General features: G+C 38.9%; 1 long non-coding RNA gene across 2 annotated transcripts in view; it reads left to right on the top strand.

Moving 5' to 3' along the window:
- The window catches only part of LOC311528137, a 64003-nt gene that overhangs the window by 4447 nt on the left and 39925 nt on the right, over positions 1-19631 (top strand). The gene's annotated exons all lie outside the window — the stretch shown is intronic.

Here is a 19631-nt window from a genome sequence, read left to right as displayed (position 1 = left end):
TAAATACCATTCAGCATCAGAGATGGTTTCAAGTAAAATGAGATCCAGATTTAATGAAAATGACAAGATTTTGTCCCAACTTCACTCAGTGATATTGAATGGGGTCAGGGTATAATTTGTCCTAAAATTGTTAGTAATAACACAATACCATTCTGAGTACAATAAAATAGTTTCCTAAACATTGATACCCATCAAAACATTTTCAGTGCTCCTTCCATAGGCAACTGTGTTTCCCATTAAAATGTAGATGTTTTATATTAAAATCTGGGCGGGTGGAAAGAAGAAGGAATCTCTGTATGGGAATCTTTGGTTTTCTGGTTTCTGTAGGATATTTTCCTCATGAGAATCTCTATTTTAGTTTATAATTAAGAGGAATGTAATATAAATCTATTTTCAACTACATCTTATGCATATTCTTTGGAGGGAATAAGAGAGAAGTGTCACAATACATGGTTTCTTATCATTTGTTTCTTCCTTGAGAGAGTTTTTTCCCCATCACCAAGACAACCAGTAGAACAGGATGAGGTTTAAGAGATTGAAAGTAGAGCAGAGATACAAGAAGTCCAGAAGTAGTCCCTCTTCTTCATAATTGTTTGCATATGTGATTCACCAAAGGCCTGAACATGTTTAAAAGGAAGAAGAATATCTTGAGTCAATATAATAACGGTTTCACAGGTCCATTGAAGCCTTAATCCAGCCTGCACTCTGCAAAACTGGACTCTGGGTGTTGAACGTAGCAGGGAGGATGAATGAAGAATCAGCCAAACAAAAGAAATCAGGGGAGAAATCTATAGAGATAGAGTGGCGTTCATAGTTACATTAATACAAGGGATGAGATTAAGGAGGCAAGCAAATGAGTCTTGTACCGATGATGAGGTCCAAGAAATGCCACCCTTATGTTGAGTTGTACCTCTCCCCTCAAGGGGTCTAAGGAGAATTGCCCAACATCACTTTCTGAAATGCTCAACAAGGAAGGACCAGAAATCCAAGAGAAGCCCTTTCATTCCTGCCACAGTCTGCAGATGAGTCAACACCATGTTGTGATTAATGGTGACAAAAGCAAGTGATAGATCTAAGAATATCAGCATAAACATGCTGGGGCTGATGATTCTCATTTAAGCTTAGGCAATGTCATGGGGTCACTGCCCAATCAAGGTACGATTCAGGCTCCTCTCCTTCTGACTTTGCTTTTTTAAATTTTCTCCATAAAAGTTATTAGATACAGAATGTTCTCTATCCCACCTAGGCTTCATACCATGTCCTCACAATAAACAAAGTCTTTCACCCTCCGTGCACTTGCTATAGGGTTTTCCAGGATTCTCAATCACTCTTTCATCCTTGTTCTGACCGTGGTTCTGGAGAACCATTACAGGAGTCTTCACTTTCCCCTATAGTTCCTTCTCCCCAGCCTACCCTGGACTCCTGCCAGAGCCTTTCCATCCTCTAGCAGTTTTCTCTCATTTTGTCTTTATTGAGCATCCCCACTGATCTTTATAGGGGCCAGCTGTCCCTCATTACACCTGATGGGCACTGGCTAATTAGTCCTAGGTAAGCTGAACCACTCACTCTTTAAAGGAGCCAGGCTCACATGTGACAGGTGCCTTTACATTACTCTGGCAGTATAATAGGGGACTTAAGGCCACAGAGGTGTAAAAGGACCTAAGTGTAACTGTGAATCAGGTCCCCAGGCTGATTTAGTATGAATCAAGCCTTATAAATTAATAATTAGATCATTTATCAATGCCATCAGTGCAGTCTCTGTTTGGTACTCAGGTTGACACAGGTGAAACAAATCTGAGGCATCTAGACACTCTAGTTATTTTGCCAAAAACTCAAGAATGGAATATTGGATAATTGTTAACCAGATTGTCAGGGCAGGTGTTGAGCAAAGGGCAATCACTTAATGTTATAACATCTGAATTTCTACTATTTGTTTACAATAAATAAAAAAAAAAGTTGGGCAAAGGAGTATGATCTAATTTGATTCAGGGGGGAATGTAGTCATGCTTCAAAGTGTGAAGGGTTATTGACATAGAAGTCACAAATGATTTTCTCTCATTGTGCCTCCTCTTTTGTATTCCATTGGTTAAATGATTCTTGCTGACAGTAGCATGTTGTAATCTCATGTCAAAAGCCTGTAACATCAGAGTTGCTAACACAACTGTCTCCACTGTCCAGTCTAACTGGATTAACTGGGGAATAAGACAAGCACTGGGAGAGATTTCATGCCTTATTACAGATGGCCAATGGGCAAAGCAAATTTTCAGAAAAACTCATTTTTGTTTTTGTCAACTTTTCATGGAGAGCTTTTCCCCCAAATCAGCTCTAGTGAAAAGTAATTAAGATCATATTCAGTTAAAGGAAAAAGGAAAGAACTATATTTGTATGTGTGTACAAAGATTTGATGAATGCTCTGAACATGCATTTCTTGGACAATTAGAAATATAGCATTGTTTTAATATTTATAGTTAGGGCCTTATTTTCATTAATCAGGCATGCATTAATGTGTTCTATTTAAATATAAAATTAGATGAGTTTTGTAGTATGTATGCATGCAAGGTATCCAAAAGTTACTACAAAATATATTCAAAATAGACATGCAGTTGCACATGCACAGCTACCCACAGACTGTACTGCTGATAACTTATCTTGATCATGCTCCCATCAAAGTCAATGGACTTTCAGTAAGAGAAGACTCAGACTTTTGGCTGTTATTCTGGTTAATTTATTGCTAGAAGTGATAATTATATTGAAAACAAAAAGTTCAACACTTTTTAAGAGAATAAAAGTAAACAGTATTAAATATCAATTATTTCAAGTGGTCTAGTTGCGTGTAAGTATGTTGTACAGAAAGGTCCCCCTTCCCCCCCACCCCCCATGCTAAAAATGACTTCTGTATATTATGACTAAGAACTTAAATGTTATGGCCCAAACAACTCAGGTCAAAAAATTTCAAAGAATGGACACTTAAGTGTTTTAGGTGCCTCATTTGAGACCCTTATGGCCTGATTATGAGAGGTGCAGAGGATCCACAGTTCCCATTAATGTTAGTTGGAGCTGTGGATCTTTATCACCTCTTGAAATGAGGCCTCGGACGTCTCAAGTTGGGCATCCACTTTTGAACATTTGTCTCCCTGTAATCCCCAATTTGCTTTCCACACATTTCAGAGCAATGTTTAGTGGAAAGACCCAGCCACTAACCCTGAAGTTAGTTCCTTTACGACACAGACATTGGCAGAGAAACATTAGAAATCATTGTGCCTGACCATACCTACTGTACATATGGACACCATCAGTTTTTAAAGCCAAGTCTTTGCTAGTGATAATCACAAATATTTATCCAAAATGTCTAAGCCAAAAAAACAGTTATTCTTGTATACAAAATGTATACAAAAGTATATTTTTAAATATTCCCTCAATACACAACCTATAGTCAACAAAACCATGAAAACTTTGTAGTTCCAATTCAGCTCCCATGGAATGCAAAGGGTGATGGATGAGGCCCTATTATTTACAAATTCCTTAAACATATACAGAAATCAGACATTTAGATAGGCTACAACGATGCTACTACAATTCATCGGTGATCTTCCTGAAAACACCATCCTGGCCACTATGGATGTAGAAGCCCTCTACACCAACATTCCACACAAAGATGGACTACAAGCCATCAGGAACAGTATCCCCGATAATGCCACGGCAAACCTGATGGCTGAACCTTGTGACTTTATCCTCACCCATAACTATTTCACATTTGGGGACAATGTATACCTTCAAATCAGCGGCACTGCTATGGGTACCCGCATGGCCCCACAGTATGCCAACATTTTTATGGCTGACTCAGAACAACGCTTCCTCAGCTCTCGTCCCTTAATGCCCCTACTCTACTTGCGCTACATTGATGATATCTTCATCATCTGGATCCATGGAAAAGAAACCTTTCAGGAATTCCACCATGATTTCAACAATTTCCATCCCACCATCAACCTCAGCCTGGACCAGTCCACACAAGAGATCCACTTCCTGGACACTATGGTGCTAATAAGCGATAGTCACATAAACACCACCCTATACCGGAAACCTACTGACCGCTATACTTACCTACATCCCTCCAGCTTTCATCAACACCACACAATCCATCGTCTACAGCCAAGCTCTACGATACAACCACATTTGCTCCAACCCCTCAAACAGAGACAAACACCTACAAGATCTCTATCAAGCGTTCTTACAACTACAATACCCACCTGCTGAAGTGAAGAAACAGATTGACAGAGCCAGAAGAGTACCCAGAAGTCACCTACTACAGGACAGGCCCAACAAAGAAAATAACAGAACGCTACTAGCCATCACCTTCAGCCCCCAACTAAAACCTCTCCAATGCATCATCAAGGATCTACAAACTATCCTGAAGGACGACCCATCACTCTCACAGATCTTGGGAGACAGGCCAGTCCTTGCTTACAGACAGCCCTCCAACCTGAAGCAAATGCTCACCAGCAACCACACAACAAAAACACTAACCCAGGAACCTATCCTTGCAACAAAGTCCGTTGCCAACCGTGTCCACTTATCTATCCAGGGGACACCATCATAGGGCCTAATCACATCAGCCACACTATCAGAGGCTCGTTCACCTACGCATCTACCAATGTGACATATGCCATCATGTGCCAGCAATGCCCCTCTGCCATGTACATTGGCCAAACTGGACAGTCTCTACGTAAAAGAATAAATGGACACAAATCAGACATCAAGAATTATAACATTCAAAAACCAGTCGGAGAACACTTAAATCTCTTTGGTCACTCAATTACAGACCTAGAAGTTGCCATTTTTCAACAAAAAAACTTCAAAAACAGACTCCAAGGAGAGACTGCTGAATTGGAATTAATTTGCAAATTGGATACAATTAACTTAGGCTTGAATAAAGACTGGGAGTGGATGTGTCATTATACAAAGTAAAACTATTTCCCCTTGTATATTTCCCCCCCTCCTGTTCCTCACATGTTATTGTCAACTGCTGGAAATGGCCCACCTTGATTATCACTACAAAAAATTCCCACCCGCCCCCGCTCTCCTGCTGGTAATAGCTCACCTTTCCTGATCACTCTTGTTACAGTCTGTATGGCAACACCCATTGTTTCATGTTCTCTGTGTATATAAAATCTTCCCAATGTATTTTCCACTGTATGCATCCGATGAAGTGAGCTGTAGCTCACGAAAGCTTATGCTCAGATAAATGTTAGTCTCTAAGGTACCACAAGTACTCCTTTTCTTTTAACAATGCTTTTGTTGCCTACGTTTTTGATGGGCTTCTGAGATGTGTTAGAAAGAAAAGGGGGAGGGATAGCTCAGTGGTTTGAGCATTGGCCTGCTAAACGCATTGCGAGTTCAATCCTTGAGGGGGCCATTTAGGGGTCTGGGACAAAAATTGGAGATTGGTCCTGCTTTGAGCGGGGGTTGGACTAGATAACCTCCTGAGGTCCCTTCCAACCCTGATATTCTATGGTCTATGGTTCTATGGTTTATGAGCTTTGAGAAAACTAGTCCCCTGCCATAAACAATACCATGTTCCTCAACAGTTAAATCAGTAATTAATGTCTTCAAAAGCTATTTAATAAAATAATTCAGGGAAGAACAAGCAAACGCCAAAAATCTCTTAAAGGGCTTTACTTAAGGCCAAATGAATATTTTAAGTGCATATTTTGAGAGCCAGTCATTTCTTTATTTTCCATTGCTTCTCCTCCTTATGCAAGATGCACTGGATTAAATGTACATTTATCTGCATTTTAGAATGTTTTAATATTTCACATTATATGCGGTAAACCTAGAGACATATAAATCATGCCCTTGGTGGTACACAAGTGATATATTTTCTTCATATAATGTAAAGCTGAAAAATGACAAGAGGAGAAGGGAATTTGCCAGGCCGGGGAAAGCTACAACACGGATATGAATGTGCAATATAGCAATTAATATTGAAACAGAAAGAACTGAATATTAGAAAAGAAATAAAGAAAAATTATAAAACCTACAATTGAGATCTGTATGGCAAAGAAAATATACATGTTTACAGCTTCCGTGTATTTTTGAACACTAAGTTTTGTAGAGTAATTATCTAAGTGAGTTGTGTTCTGAAGAAATTAACACTCTTCAGTTGTAGTCATATATGGAGTCATTGGTTAGGACATTCATCTTGTTTTATTTAATTGCTTTAACACAGAAGTAATGAGAAGTTTGTTTTTGATGTTCAGCTTCCATAGAAGAACTTTCTGTTTAGGTGTTCAACCAAATGCTAAATGATAATATGAGAACATGCATCCTGTGGTATTGATTTAGAATCAAAGGGCACAAAGAGTCAAAGGCATTAAGTGACCCTGTGTGGTGAATGGGGATCCCTTGAGTTCCCACTTCACTGTGGTTTGGGTTACTTCCCTTCTCTGGCACTCACAGTATCCTTCCCCTGCTCGGGGTATAGAAGAGTGTCTCTAACCAAGTTGAACCAACCCACCAACAAAAACAAGGGGAGGGCAGGATCAAAGTAAAGAAAGGGGGGAGGGGTGCTCAAGCTTTTGGGTAGTCACTTGGTTACCTCTTTAAAAAGCATATAGACTAAGCTGGGCCCTAGAGTTCGGATTGGGGCTAGCATCCATCCTCAGACTCCCGCACCCCCTTTTTGTGCCTAGTCCAGGCTGTCTTGGGGCAGCAGGGTCCATGGCTCTCTCTCTCTTCACTGATCTAATTGCTGTAACCAGCTGTCCCTGAAGCACAGCAGTCTTCCCCTAGTTACCACCTCTTCCCTTTTTAATTTCCTCCCTCCTGGCAGAGCAAGCGCTGCATGTATGTCTGGATAGCACTGGCTGAAGAGCTCATTAGCTCCCTCCTTAACCAGATAAGGACATGCCTCCTCACACCTTTTCACTGTCCAACTTTAACTGCTGGAAACATTATTTGGGATTTGTATAAAGACTTCAGTGTGCTTAGTACTGTGGCAAACACAATTAAACATCTTTTTAACCTTTTATTAAAGATACAAAAAAAAGTAAAGATAGTTAAGGCACTTAACATATAAAGTATTAAGTAAGGCTTTCATTTAAACAGCATTCCTTGCTCTGTAGAGAGTCTTTAAAAGGAAAAACCCCTTGTCTGACACTCTGTTGGTAGCGAAGATGGTAACAACTGTCCTTTGGGGACAAGAGAAGAAGTTAGTTGAGATGGGCTGGAGCTATCGTTTTTGCTGTTGTTTTTCTAGAAAACAAACAAGACAAACACACACAAAAGGGAAGAATAGCAAAGACAGAAAATGCAGCCTCCGTCTCTGGTGTTGACTCTCATTTGCAATCTCACTGCTGGAAAAACACAGGCACACCACATAGTCTTATCAGCCACTCTAAGACCTGGCAAACTCATACCAGCAGCAGGCTGTTAACAGATTTACTGTTACATACAGCACAATTTCCCACTGAAAGTTCAAGATGTGTTTTAAGATTAAAGGAAGTAAAAATGAACCTTAATTCTATTTAGAACAAAATTACTTCATACCCATTAAAGAACATTTAACATTCAGAACATTAAAAAATATGGAGCCTAAGTATCCCTTAGGAAGTAATAAGAGCTCTAACTTGTGCTGGTTGCTGTACTTTCCACATTATATTAGTCTCATAAAAAATCTTGGGTGGAGAGCAATACTACACACATAACATTCAGGATGGGAAGGGATACCTTATGCACCAAAATACTTAACATAGGAGCTTGTAGTTCATTGAATTGGCTAGACTGGCACAGTATATCGCTGATTAAGATGTAGTGATGCAATATAGCTGTACCAAAGTGCCAGGAGCTACATCAGGATAACTACTTGACAAAGACATCTTTTTATGGGTGTCTATACAGAATGGTAAGAAACCCTGGCTTTGATGAATCTTTTAGTGAAGACCCTATGGTACTTTGTGTTGCGTAGCACCATTTTACTCAGCAATTGTTTGGAACTGAGAAGTTTGTAGTTAGATATTGATCCAATTCTTTTAAAATTCAGTGAAGAAGGAGTAGATCTGATCCTGGCCCACCACTTGATTTATCATAGCACAAGTATTCATTCACTGTGCATGAGTATTTTGCAGGGAAATAACCTTCTTGTTATGGGAGAGATAAACTAAGGACAATAGTTGTAGCCTCCCCCCATATAAATCTTCATGCTGCCCACTTTCTTGTTTTCCATTAGATTTTGTACTCTTGTCACATGTATCAGCCTTGTCCCTGGATGGATTTCTCACAACCCTCCTCTCTCTTTAGGCTGACCACTGACTCTTTTCTTGTTTTTTTCTGTTTACCCTTCATGTTTTGAAAGTTATTGTGAAACTAGGCTTACCAAACTCTTGGAAAGTGGCTACCACATGCATTCATTTTCTGCCCTTATAATATTCCTTTCCCCTGAAACCTTTTATATCCCCTATCCCAATCTTTTGGTTTGGGCTTAATACTAAACAGCTATCTTTGCTAAAGATATTAATTTTGTCTGTTCTTGGGATTTCAGTTTCTTGAATCCATTTCTTGGGCCACACTAGAGAAAATCCTGTTTGAAAATTTCTTTGAGTCACTGTTCAGCCCTTGACATTCAGAAAAGAAAATTACCTGTCAACGCAGCAGGTAATTTATAGATTATAGTGTACTACAAAGCAATAAGACTCAAAACCCCACAGGAACCACATTCTACCATCATTCTGTAATACCTCTTCCCCAACATGTGGGTGCTATGAGACATCTGCCTGGGAAATGCTATAAAATCTAGAAAGAACAATAAATAAAATAAACTCCACACCCCTAAAAGTTGTAGGTGCCATTTCTTGATGTTCTTTTTGCTGTTTACTTTATTTCCTTCTAGGTTTCTATTTCCATCTTTAATTCTCTCTTTTCTCTTCCCCCTCTCTCTCCTTCCTATGTCATCTATTTACCTTCTGTAACAAGGTGTGCTCAATCAGTAACACAAATCCCTACCAGGGTACATTAATTGGGACCTGATTGAAAGGCAGGCTGTCCACACAAGGTGCCAATTAACTGAACAGAGATATAGCTGAACGGCTAATTGAGTGGAAGTAACCCAGTAGCTGGGACTACATAAGCAGACGGGAAGGAAGTGCTAGTGATGAGAGTAGGGAGCTGAATGAAGGCTGGAGTGGTGGCTAATATTGTACCCTTTCCTAGAAGCAAGTGGGGGAAGCTGCCTACTGACTCTAAATAGCATTCCAGGCTGTGGTCTGCTGAAGGGATATAATAAAGCGTGGTGGTGAAGAATACCTGGAGTTTTGAAGGTCACTTGTGAGGCTGGAAAAGACTCTGAGGGGGATCACCCTATGACATCTTCTACTTCATCTTTTTACTCTTGTTTCTTCATTAAACAGAAATCAAACACTATTCTCTTTGTCCAAAATGTGTCCTCATTCTTTCTCTCAAAATGAACCTCCTCTGCTTCTCATCCTTTATTCCATTCCTTCCTAGTTCTTATGTATCTCCCTCATTTGTTTCAATGCCTTTATTATGTCTTCCTTCGTTGCTCTCTTGTTCCTTACTGCACCCAGTTCTGCTAATTTCCTCTTTCCTTTTGGGCCCCAAGCTTGGCCCTTTGATCCTGGCCTTCTTCCCCATCCTATACATTGCTGGCTATATCTTGTACTCCTATATTCAGGCCATATCCTACCATCAGTGCTTCCAAGTAGGAGTTCTACCTAAAACAAATGGTCTGAGGAAGGAGCCAACTTCCAAACAAAGGAATGCTCCTACTCCGCTCTGACTACAGGTTTCATACAGAGCAAAGGTCATTGATAATCAGAAAGGACACAGAGAAAACCATGCTGGAAATGTGCAACACTAACAGCTGGATGGAGGAGGAGGAGGCTGTATTAAGCCATCTCACACACTGCCAGCTGTAGGGGAAGGGTAGTTGACTGCAGTCTGCATTCTGTAGCTACCTTCTCCTCAACTGAAGCACAGGCCAATCCATCCACTTCTCAGTTTGCTGATAATGCAATGTCTAATCATACCCACAAGAGATTCTGGTACATACTCTATGTAATGAAATCAGAGCGACACCACACAGATGGATCAGAATCTTCTGCAGAGTTTAGAGATGGAAGAACTGGAAGGGTGAGAGTGTTAATCTTAGTAATCCCCTTTCAAACTTCCCTTGATTATACCTGGGACTATTAAGCCATCTTGTACCATCAGTTTATATATGGAACACTGAGCAGTTATATCAATGGGGAATACATATGCATATCAAGGACAAACATTTACATTGACTTCAAAGGGACTATTCACCTATGTAAAAATAAACATACAAGTAAGTGTTTGCAAGTTTAGGGCCTAAGTCCTGAACTCCTTCCCTGGGTAAAACTCCCAGTGATGTCAATGAAAGTGTTGCTTAAGTAAGGAGCAAAGGACTGGGCTCATAATCATGAAATCAAAAGAAGTGACTTGAAATATTGTAAAGCCTGTGAGTAACACACGTGAAGTTGACTGACATTTTTATGCATTTTAAAAAAAAATTGCATTCAGATACAGCACTTTATCGATCTATAGAACCACAAAGAGTGATTTACTAGAAACTCATCCAGGCCTCTGAAAATCAGTTACTTGGAGTTTCAAAGGAAATAGTTTGAGGAGGAAAACTTTGAAATAATATGCATAGATCAAAGGGTGGATTAACTCTCACAGATTATACATTCACAGATCACCTGCCAAGAATGTAGGACCAAGTGGCTAAAAAATTAGGCAAGTTTTAAATTACACTAAGTTTTTTGTGGTACTATTATTCCCAACTTGTACTGGTTGCCTGTATTTCATGAAGTCTCTCAACAAATAGGATTTATTGTTCTGGTCATTCTTTCCCTGGCAATCAGTATTCAGTACCATTAAAATCCTATTTGACATAAGAACACTAGCTGCATTTATGTGGCATACCTCTGAAGTTGTTCATGATTTTCTATATACTAACCTTGCCCCCTGTGAATAAAACTGGCACAGAGTGTCCTAATAAAGTGAAAAGAAAAGGAGTACTTGTGGCACCTTAGAGACTAACCAATTTATTTGAGCATAAGCTTTTGTGAGCTACAGCTCACTTCATCGGATGCATCCGATGAAGTGAGCTGTAGCTCACGAAAGCTCATGCTCAAATAAATTGGTTAGTCTCTAAGGTGCCACAAGTACTCCTTTTCTTTTAGCGAATACAGACTAACACGGCTGCTACTCTGAAACCTAATAAAGTGACTGTTTTAAAATCAATACCCTGGTGCCCTCCCTCTCCCATTGCAGGACTCCTGATATGGTCCAAGTTTTTTATTTAATCAAAACATTTTTATTATTGTATAATATATGTCTATATGGGAGAAGCAAGTTTTGCTATACCAAATTGCTGAAATCAAAGAAAAAAAATAAGATACATGGTACAGGAATTAAAAATAGACTGAAAAGGGACAAGGAAAGAAGAAACACCAGGGAGGCTCGGTAGTTTTTTTAATGTTTTCACTTAATAGAAAAGGTAGATGCAAGATTGTGCAATAAATAATTTTAAATGGTTGTTTATTAATTGTTTTTTTACAATAAAGGGATGAGATAAAATGTGCTGAGGGGACAGAAATTCGCTTAGGATCAGCTGGCTATTCTGCCTGAGTCTTTGTTTTGTCTTTTTTTTTTTATGTTATAGTTCTCCCTACTGGTCTCTCTCCAAACTGCCTCTTCCTCCCCCCCGCCCCCCCCAAGCGTTCAGCTATATAAATACTCTGTTTTTTTATGATGAAATAATGTTTGCCTTTCCTATGCATGTTTGGTGCCCCATCCTGCTCCTCTAAAAGTCCATGGTAAAACTTCCATTGACTTCAGTGAGCAGCAGCAGCTCTTTGCTAAGTTAAAACTGAATAACTAAAGATTATAAATATAACTGAGGCTTATAATAATTGAGTAAAATTAGTTAGACCTACAAGATTATTTACCCATCCACTACCAATGCAGGGTTGTTTACATAAAGTACAAGGAACCAAACTTTAGGAATCTGGTTTTAAATGTTGAAACTACCTGAGTAAAGAAACAAGGAAAGAAACATTTTAATTTAACATGGTATCTACAAGAAAAAAAATGATACTGTATAGTCAATAAATCTGAAGCTAAATCTTATTTTGAGCACTATTGCAGTTTTATCTGTGAGCAAAATTTGTCAGCTTGCAGCACATACCACTATATCTGGCTCTGCAGACTGAATCTAAATAAACTACAATACCAAGCAACATTCAATTGTAAAAAGTTTGTATGCATTTTAATAAATATTCATAAAGGCACAGCTATTTTTTGGTAGTGTTATTACAATACCATTGTTTTGAAGAAGACTTCATATTGATATTTGGGAGTCTTCTCGGGTAATGTTATTTAAAATAAGAATTCTTGATTAATACCCTCTTGCTGAAATCAACACCAGCTGAAATTTATGATCCAGTCATAATGCATAAAAACTGTATGTGTTTGGCTTTTGAGCAGCAAAACAGAGACCATGCTGTAGGAAGTATATTTTTCTTATGGCAAAGGGGAAAAAAGCATTGTAAAAATTATAACAGGACAAAAGGGAATAACATTAGTAAAAAATACTGCTTAGGTCTGTATATTTGTTTCCAAGAGAAACTGTAACATCTAACCAGAGTACAGCAAAGTAAACCTATAGTTGTACATGTAAACAGCTGTTTTTAGAAAGAATAGATTTGCTTTGCTGCAAAACTATTTTTTTTAAATCAAGTAAAAATTCCAGAATAAATTTACAAACACTTTAAGAATAATTTGAAACCATAGCTTCAAGTCAGGAGTTTTGATCAAAGCTACCCTATGTCCTTGGTTTGGAAACTTTAAACAAAACAGAAAACTGTTAGGAGTAAGTAAGTAGCCTTTATTGTTCCCCATGTACATGATAATTCTTCCAAAATGGCTCATATCACAACTAGTACAAACCAAATACAATAGTCAAGTCAGAAGTATTGAACGGGACTAGGGTGCAGGAGCGAGAGCAGGCTTTCTGCTAATGAACATAGGTCCACTGACAGGAACATGATTTTGAAAATAAAACTCCCCCGTTGTACTGGGTGGTTTGGTGTGGTTTGTTTTATTTTGCTAAGATTCTTTCCAAATGATTTCTCCTCTATACGCATAGTGTTGTTTCTTTGAAGAGACAAACTTATTTCATAGTTTCTCATTTAATACTATTGGCATTACCTTTGCATTAGGTATCATAAGAAATATGCCAAAATATGTGGCCTTTTTTTTTAAACTTTGAACATGAATATGCCATCCTGAAAGGTAAGAAGAAAATTATGCTGCTCATCTGACTTTGGAGCACTAACAGGAAAAAGTAGTAAAACTACCCATTTCACCGATTATTACAGAATATCGAACTTTCTGGAATAGAACCTGATCCAAAGTCCATTGTAGTCAATGGGAAGACTCCCACTAATTTCATTGTAACAGTAATTATCTATGAAAAATTGAGACATTAGCTGTTGCTTCAACTCTTTACATAAGAAGCTGACCTTTAAAACCTCAAATCTGTTTTTAAAACCACCACAAAAATAAAAATATAGTAAATGGACTATGTTAGAGTATTATATTTGCTCCCATAAGCCTAGCATCTGATAGTGATCAGGAAAATGAGACTAAAATACTCTGGTTAGACATGTGTTCCTAACACAGCAGTGCCCGCTGCTTATTTTGAAGAATGATCAGTGACTGCCAATCATACACAGCTGTGCCAAATTATGTGGCCATTTAATGATGTGGACAAATGTCCACAGGATACTAAAATGAGAACAAAACCAAAATTAGAAGTCTGCAGACACTGTACTTTAAGTTCTGTACTTTAATTAATGCTTAATAGCCACAGATATGCCAAAAATGTCTGGCAATGTTTCTGCTCTGAACAAGAGTGTGCTGCCCAACTTCAAGTAGCTCAGCATCCTTTTCTATTTGACTTATGAGTACTACTAAGAGGAAAAAGAATACAACAAAAATCCTAATTATTTCACTGGAAACTATGTTACTTGTGGAATAAAATTTGTATTTTTACAAAACCAGACACTAATGGAAATTGTTTCTACAATTGCTTTTTAAAATTCCAGCAGAAATATTTTTTTATTGCAAGTAGATACTCACATGTGGCATTTGCAATCCAAATGTTGCAGCACTGAACTAATAATAAATTTAAAAAAATAGAGAACTTTGGGCTATTGATTTCATTGGCAGCAAGACTGAACTCTTGAAAGTGAAGTTGCCTGGAAACAAAAGTGAAACCGATGAGGCTATATTCAAACTCTTAATGCTAATTAGGAGAAACACAGAGGAAAGAAAGAATGAGAGGTACAGGGGAAATTTGTTTCCCTAATTTTAGTAGCTAACCAAATATAAACTAGAAAAAAAACCAGGTCTGCATCAAAGCTCTGTTGTTCTATAGAACAAGGAGAGCCTGCAAAAGCACTTTCTTCTCTGCCTCCAGAAATAGGTAAAGAACAAAAAAAAAATCTTCGTATTAAAAATAAATATTACTACAGTGTTCTTTTGACTAAGTTGGTCACATAAGAGTATTTCATATTTAGCTAAAGATTACTGAAAAATACTGCGTTCTCTCTTTATGTAACTACACTGGAGTTACCTAGCTGTCAAAAGGGATGTAACAAGTGGGATTTAAAAAAAAAAAAAAAAAAACACCAAACCTTTTTATTAGACTGAGATTCAATTAGGAACTCGCCTTAAGGAGATATACTGGGGGGTTAGATTATCCTGGACCTTTCATCAAGGGAGGGCACAAAAAGCCTTCCCATCCTTGCAAGCCAGCACGCAGATTAGGGACAAAGTTAATGTTTTTAATAGATGATAGGGTATGCTTCCTCCTAGCCCCACCAGGAGTACCTCCAAGTGGAGAGAGCACGAGTGAGGTCATGACCCTGCCCTCCTCCCCTGCTGTCCTTTGGAGCAAGTCAAAAGAACAGGCTGCACAAAGGTACAGTCCTCCCCCGGCTCCCAAAGCTCATTCTAGGGTGGTATATCTTCATACTGTGCTGGATGCAGGCAAGCGATTAAATGACACCATCTGGCCCTAGGTTTCACTTTTAGAATTCTCAGTGTGTTTACCTCCTGTCTCCTTCCAAGAACCAGAACAAAACTATGCATAGGAAGTTCAGTTGCACAAACACATTCACTTGCCATCAAGTTTGGTTTACAATCTGTCTCCATTTTATCAACATATTAAACGTCACACAACTAAGTGCACTGGTACTGTGATAAGCGCTATTTTAACTTTATATCACTGCTCACATTGTTCAAATAAATCTTTGCTCAGGTGAAAATAGAGGGGAAGAGCAAACTAGAATAGAGCATTCTAATGATGAAACATCTATTCTAGACTCCTAAAACAGAATTAAATCCTTCTGCCACCAAAGTTGTCTTCACCAAATGCAGTATCAGCACAGTATCAGAGATCTAAAAATAGGGGAGTACAGGACCAGGGCTGGTCCTAGACCAAATGGCGCCCCAGGCAAGGAGTGTCTTCAGTGCCCTCCTTCCTCCATTTGTTAAACTTTTGAATGCCTTATTTTTATTGCATTTGTAGCCCATTTCATGACTTTTATGCATGATTTGCATGCATGATTTATCCCGGTCATATGAGGCAATACATTTGTATGCTAGGATCTGTAAATCTGTATATATTCATGCTATATACAAAAACAATTTCTTCTTCTTCTAAGCGTATAGAACCTTTTTAATTTTAAGAATAACTGAAATGTCCCTAACAACAAAAACATCATCCCAAGTCTGGAACCCCAGGTGGTTGCCTGCCCTTATATCCAGCCCTGTAGACCACCATCTGTACATCTCTTTTGTAAAGTTATTGGATGCCTCACTCCATTCCAGAGCTTTAGACTGTGGATGTTTATGGTTAAAATAGATCAAGAATTCTCTAACATGAACGACAAGATGAAGAAAAGTTTAAAGTCAGTGGGTAAAATTTTCAACAGCGCCTAAATCCCATATTAAAAAATGACTGTCAGTGGGACTTAGACTTTTAGGTGACTTGGGTGCTTTTGAAAATTTTACCCACCATGTCTAATCCTGGCTGCCTGTCTCAGGCAAACTCCTATTCAAGTCCATGGCGATCAAGCACAAGCATGGCTGAAGTGTCTTCTTTTGATGCCCTGGACAGAAGCTATATCACTCTCTTCTCCCACTACCTGGAGCCACCAGAAATCACTAATCCTTCTGAAACTGAGCACAGTCACCTGGTCCAGAGGCAGTTCTGTAGGAGGCTGAAGTGGAAGAGGGAGGGTAGGACAGGAAGAATGCACCTTCTTCCACAAGTGCAGGCACAAGAAGAATATTTTCTGCCCTTCTTCACCAGCTTTTTTCAGGGAGGACTCCTGCTATATGTCACACTGGAGCTCTGCTGAGGCCTGAAAAATGATGGTTGTTCAGCAGAGAGGTACCATCTGCAGCTGATTCCAGCCACGTAGAAGAGCAGCTAGGGAAACATGCCTGCATGTAGATGTGGAAGTCATGAAAACTCCACATGCAGAAGATTGTAACCCATCTGACTGATAGATCAGAAGAGGATTTACCCATTTGTTAAATGGGTAAATCTCTGCATCCAGATTGGCTACTACCTCTTAGACCAGGAGGATTCACCCACAGGATTGTACTGCTGTCCGCATTCTAGGAAAGAAATAGTGAGTTAAGATACATTCTCTTTTCTGAGTTAAGCACTGGATCTACTGGTCTACTGCAAAGGAGAATTGGAGCCAGTAGCATTTTCTCTCTCTCAACTGCTATGGCAAAATTCTCAGATTGTAATATCTTGTGGCAATGAGTTCAATAGGTTAACTGTGTCATATGTAAAAAAAAAATTTCATATCAATTTTCAATGTATTCCCTTTCTGTTTAATAGAATATCCTTTTGTTCATGTATTATGATGAATAAGATGAGCAAGAGAGCCTGACTCACCATTCCTATGCCATTTATTATTTTATATAACTCTGTCAGAGCCCCTGTCATTTGCATCCTCTCGAACCTAATTAGTCCTTTAAAAAAAAATCTCTTCATATTATAGCCTTCCCATTTCTCTAATAATCTTTTCCCCCAAAAAGATTCTTCCTAGGATGTCCAAAATGAACACACATTAAAATCAGGGCATTTTATTGATTTTTGGGTTGTGTTTTCCTGGTTTTATTTTTGTTTAGTGGTATTCATGCTTCCTGTGTAAACAAGTTCATTTTAGGAGGGAAAAAAAAGTATTTGTAAATTTGAACATGAGCAAAATGAACATATAAACAGCGTCTTCATTTTTTCCTATCCAAATCACATACGGAGTAGAAGGACTAGCAGCAATCTTGCTTTGTGAATGGGGAATCTTTTTGTCAACTGTCTGAGGTTTAGATTGCATGGAAAGCATTTTGAAGAGTCAACCTCTCTAAACTCTTACATATTTTATTCCTCTTATTTGTCTTTCTCCCAGCTGGTTGGCCACTGCTCGTCATAATTTACATGTCCATTCTTTTAATAGCACACACAGAAAGCATTCATTACCTGGAAACTGCTATAGGTCTGAGGTGCTACTTTTTAAAGATGGGGGTGGAAGGTAGAATAAGCCTATGTGAGAATGGTTTAACCCATTTACAGAATGTCCTTACCAAGCTGCCTGAATCCACCGGGTGTTGTTGATGAACTGCCACATCATTCTGCAGTCTGACAGTTTGGTCTGGATGTCTTTTGTTGACCACCCAACTAGCTGAACTAGTTTAAGCAACCCTCTTCCTCTCATGGAAACAGCAAAGTAGAATCTCTGTCTATTACTCAGTGGGGCATAGTGGAGGACTGATTTCCATGCTCACGGGGACTGTGGTCTGCCAATTGAGTGTGATCTGCAGTTAGGGAATATAACCATGGTTCCAATAGGCTAGTACACCCACTGTGGTCTGCAAACCATGGTAAGCAGAAGTACAAACTCCTCATTTTCAAAGAAGAAATGTGTCTGGCATTGGCAATGCATCACTCTCCATCCTCTCCCAGAGCCATCATGTCTTGTGCTGGTGAAACAACTCTATCCGCTGGCCCAGTTTCTCTTCCATCTACACTCCTATGTGCTTCCTGTTCATTATGGATAGGGCTTTGCCTTTCAAATATAGCAAAAGCAAAGACATTCCAGTGGAAGTGTTCTAGTCTATCATCAAAAAATCACTTATATCTAGTCTAATGACCAAACTGCCCCTTGTTTATCCAATTATACTTCACTCCACGTGCGAGCACTTCTCCCTCATCCCATAATCTGAACTAATTCAATGAACCGTGCTTTTTAAAGAACACAATTTAATACTCTCCATTCTTTTAGTTTCACCTGTCACTTTTTTTCTGATCCTACACAGCATTTCTAAAGCTAGCACACTTTAAAAGATATACAGTAGAATCTCAGAGTTACAACACCTCAGGAATGGAGGTTGTTTATAACTCTGAAATGTTCATAGCTCTGAACAAAACATTATGGTTGTTCTTTCAAAAGTTTACAACTGAACATTGATTTAATACAGCTTTGAAACTTTACTATGCAGAAGAAAAATGCTGCTTTCCCTTTTTTTAGTAGCTTATGTTTAACAAAGTGCTGTACTGTATTTGCTTTTGTCATCTCTGCTGCTGCCCGATTGTGTACTTATGGTTCTAAATGAGGTGTGTGGATGACTGGTCAGTTCATAACTCTGGTGTTCATAACTCTGAGGTTCTACTGTAAAACACTTTGGTAAGAGTGTACAATTCACTTTCACTTCTAAAGTTATAGCTATCATTTGTACCATCAGAAGTTAAACAGATCACAGACACAAGTGCCCATTACTTGAATAATTTAATCATTTTCCTCCCCCTGCCCCGAAATGCTACATTTTTGTGAAGTCAAGGAAGAAAAGTAACAAAATAGCGCTTTGAAGATTTGTTTTGATTTTATGAAAGGCTATGAGATATACATACATCTAAATCCATAATTATAATTGGACCCTCACAGATGAGGGTAAATGTTTTGCTTCCCATTGTCCATCACAATATAAAACACATTCAAGCTCTATTTAATATACTTTGATTTTTAAGCAAAAGGGAATGGATACCTTTTTTATTTCATTCAAAAGCACTGGGCCTGTCAGATGGTGTTTGCGGGGAGGGGAGAAAAACCACACCAGTGAGGGGTTGTGTCACCACTTGCCTGGAAACCTGGGGTGCCTATCAATGCTCTGCTGCTGTAGGTCCCAGCCTGGGACACTCACAACCAGCCTACAAGTGTGCAGGTCACACCCTGAGTGTCTGCATGCTACATAGCTCTCATTCAGCAGCTCTGACCCCAGCAGCCAGTCTATAACCCCACAGTCCCACTCTGGCTTCCACCAGCCTTGCAGGGTAACCGCAACACACTCCCAGTCCCAAAATTTTCCCCAAACCATATAGTGTCCAGCCCTCTCCTGGACAGTTCAGAGAAATAATAAGATTTGTTTGTTCCTCTAAAGACACAAAACCCACTAGCTTGCCATTTTATCTGAATTAATATTCACTTTATTTCAAACACAGTACCGGTGGTTTA

The sequence above is a fragment of the Lepidochelys olivacea genome (assembly GCF_965140295.1).
Source record: "Lepidochelys olivacea isolate rLepOli2 genome assembly, chromosome: 11".
In the NCBI taxonomy this organism is placed as follows: domain Eukaryota; kingdom Metazoa; phylum Chordata; order Testudines; family Cheloniidae; genus Lepidochelys; species Lepidochelys olivacea.
This window is presented reverse-complemented; position numbering and strand designations above follow the sequence as displayed.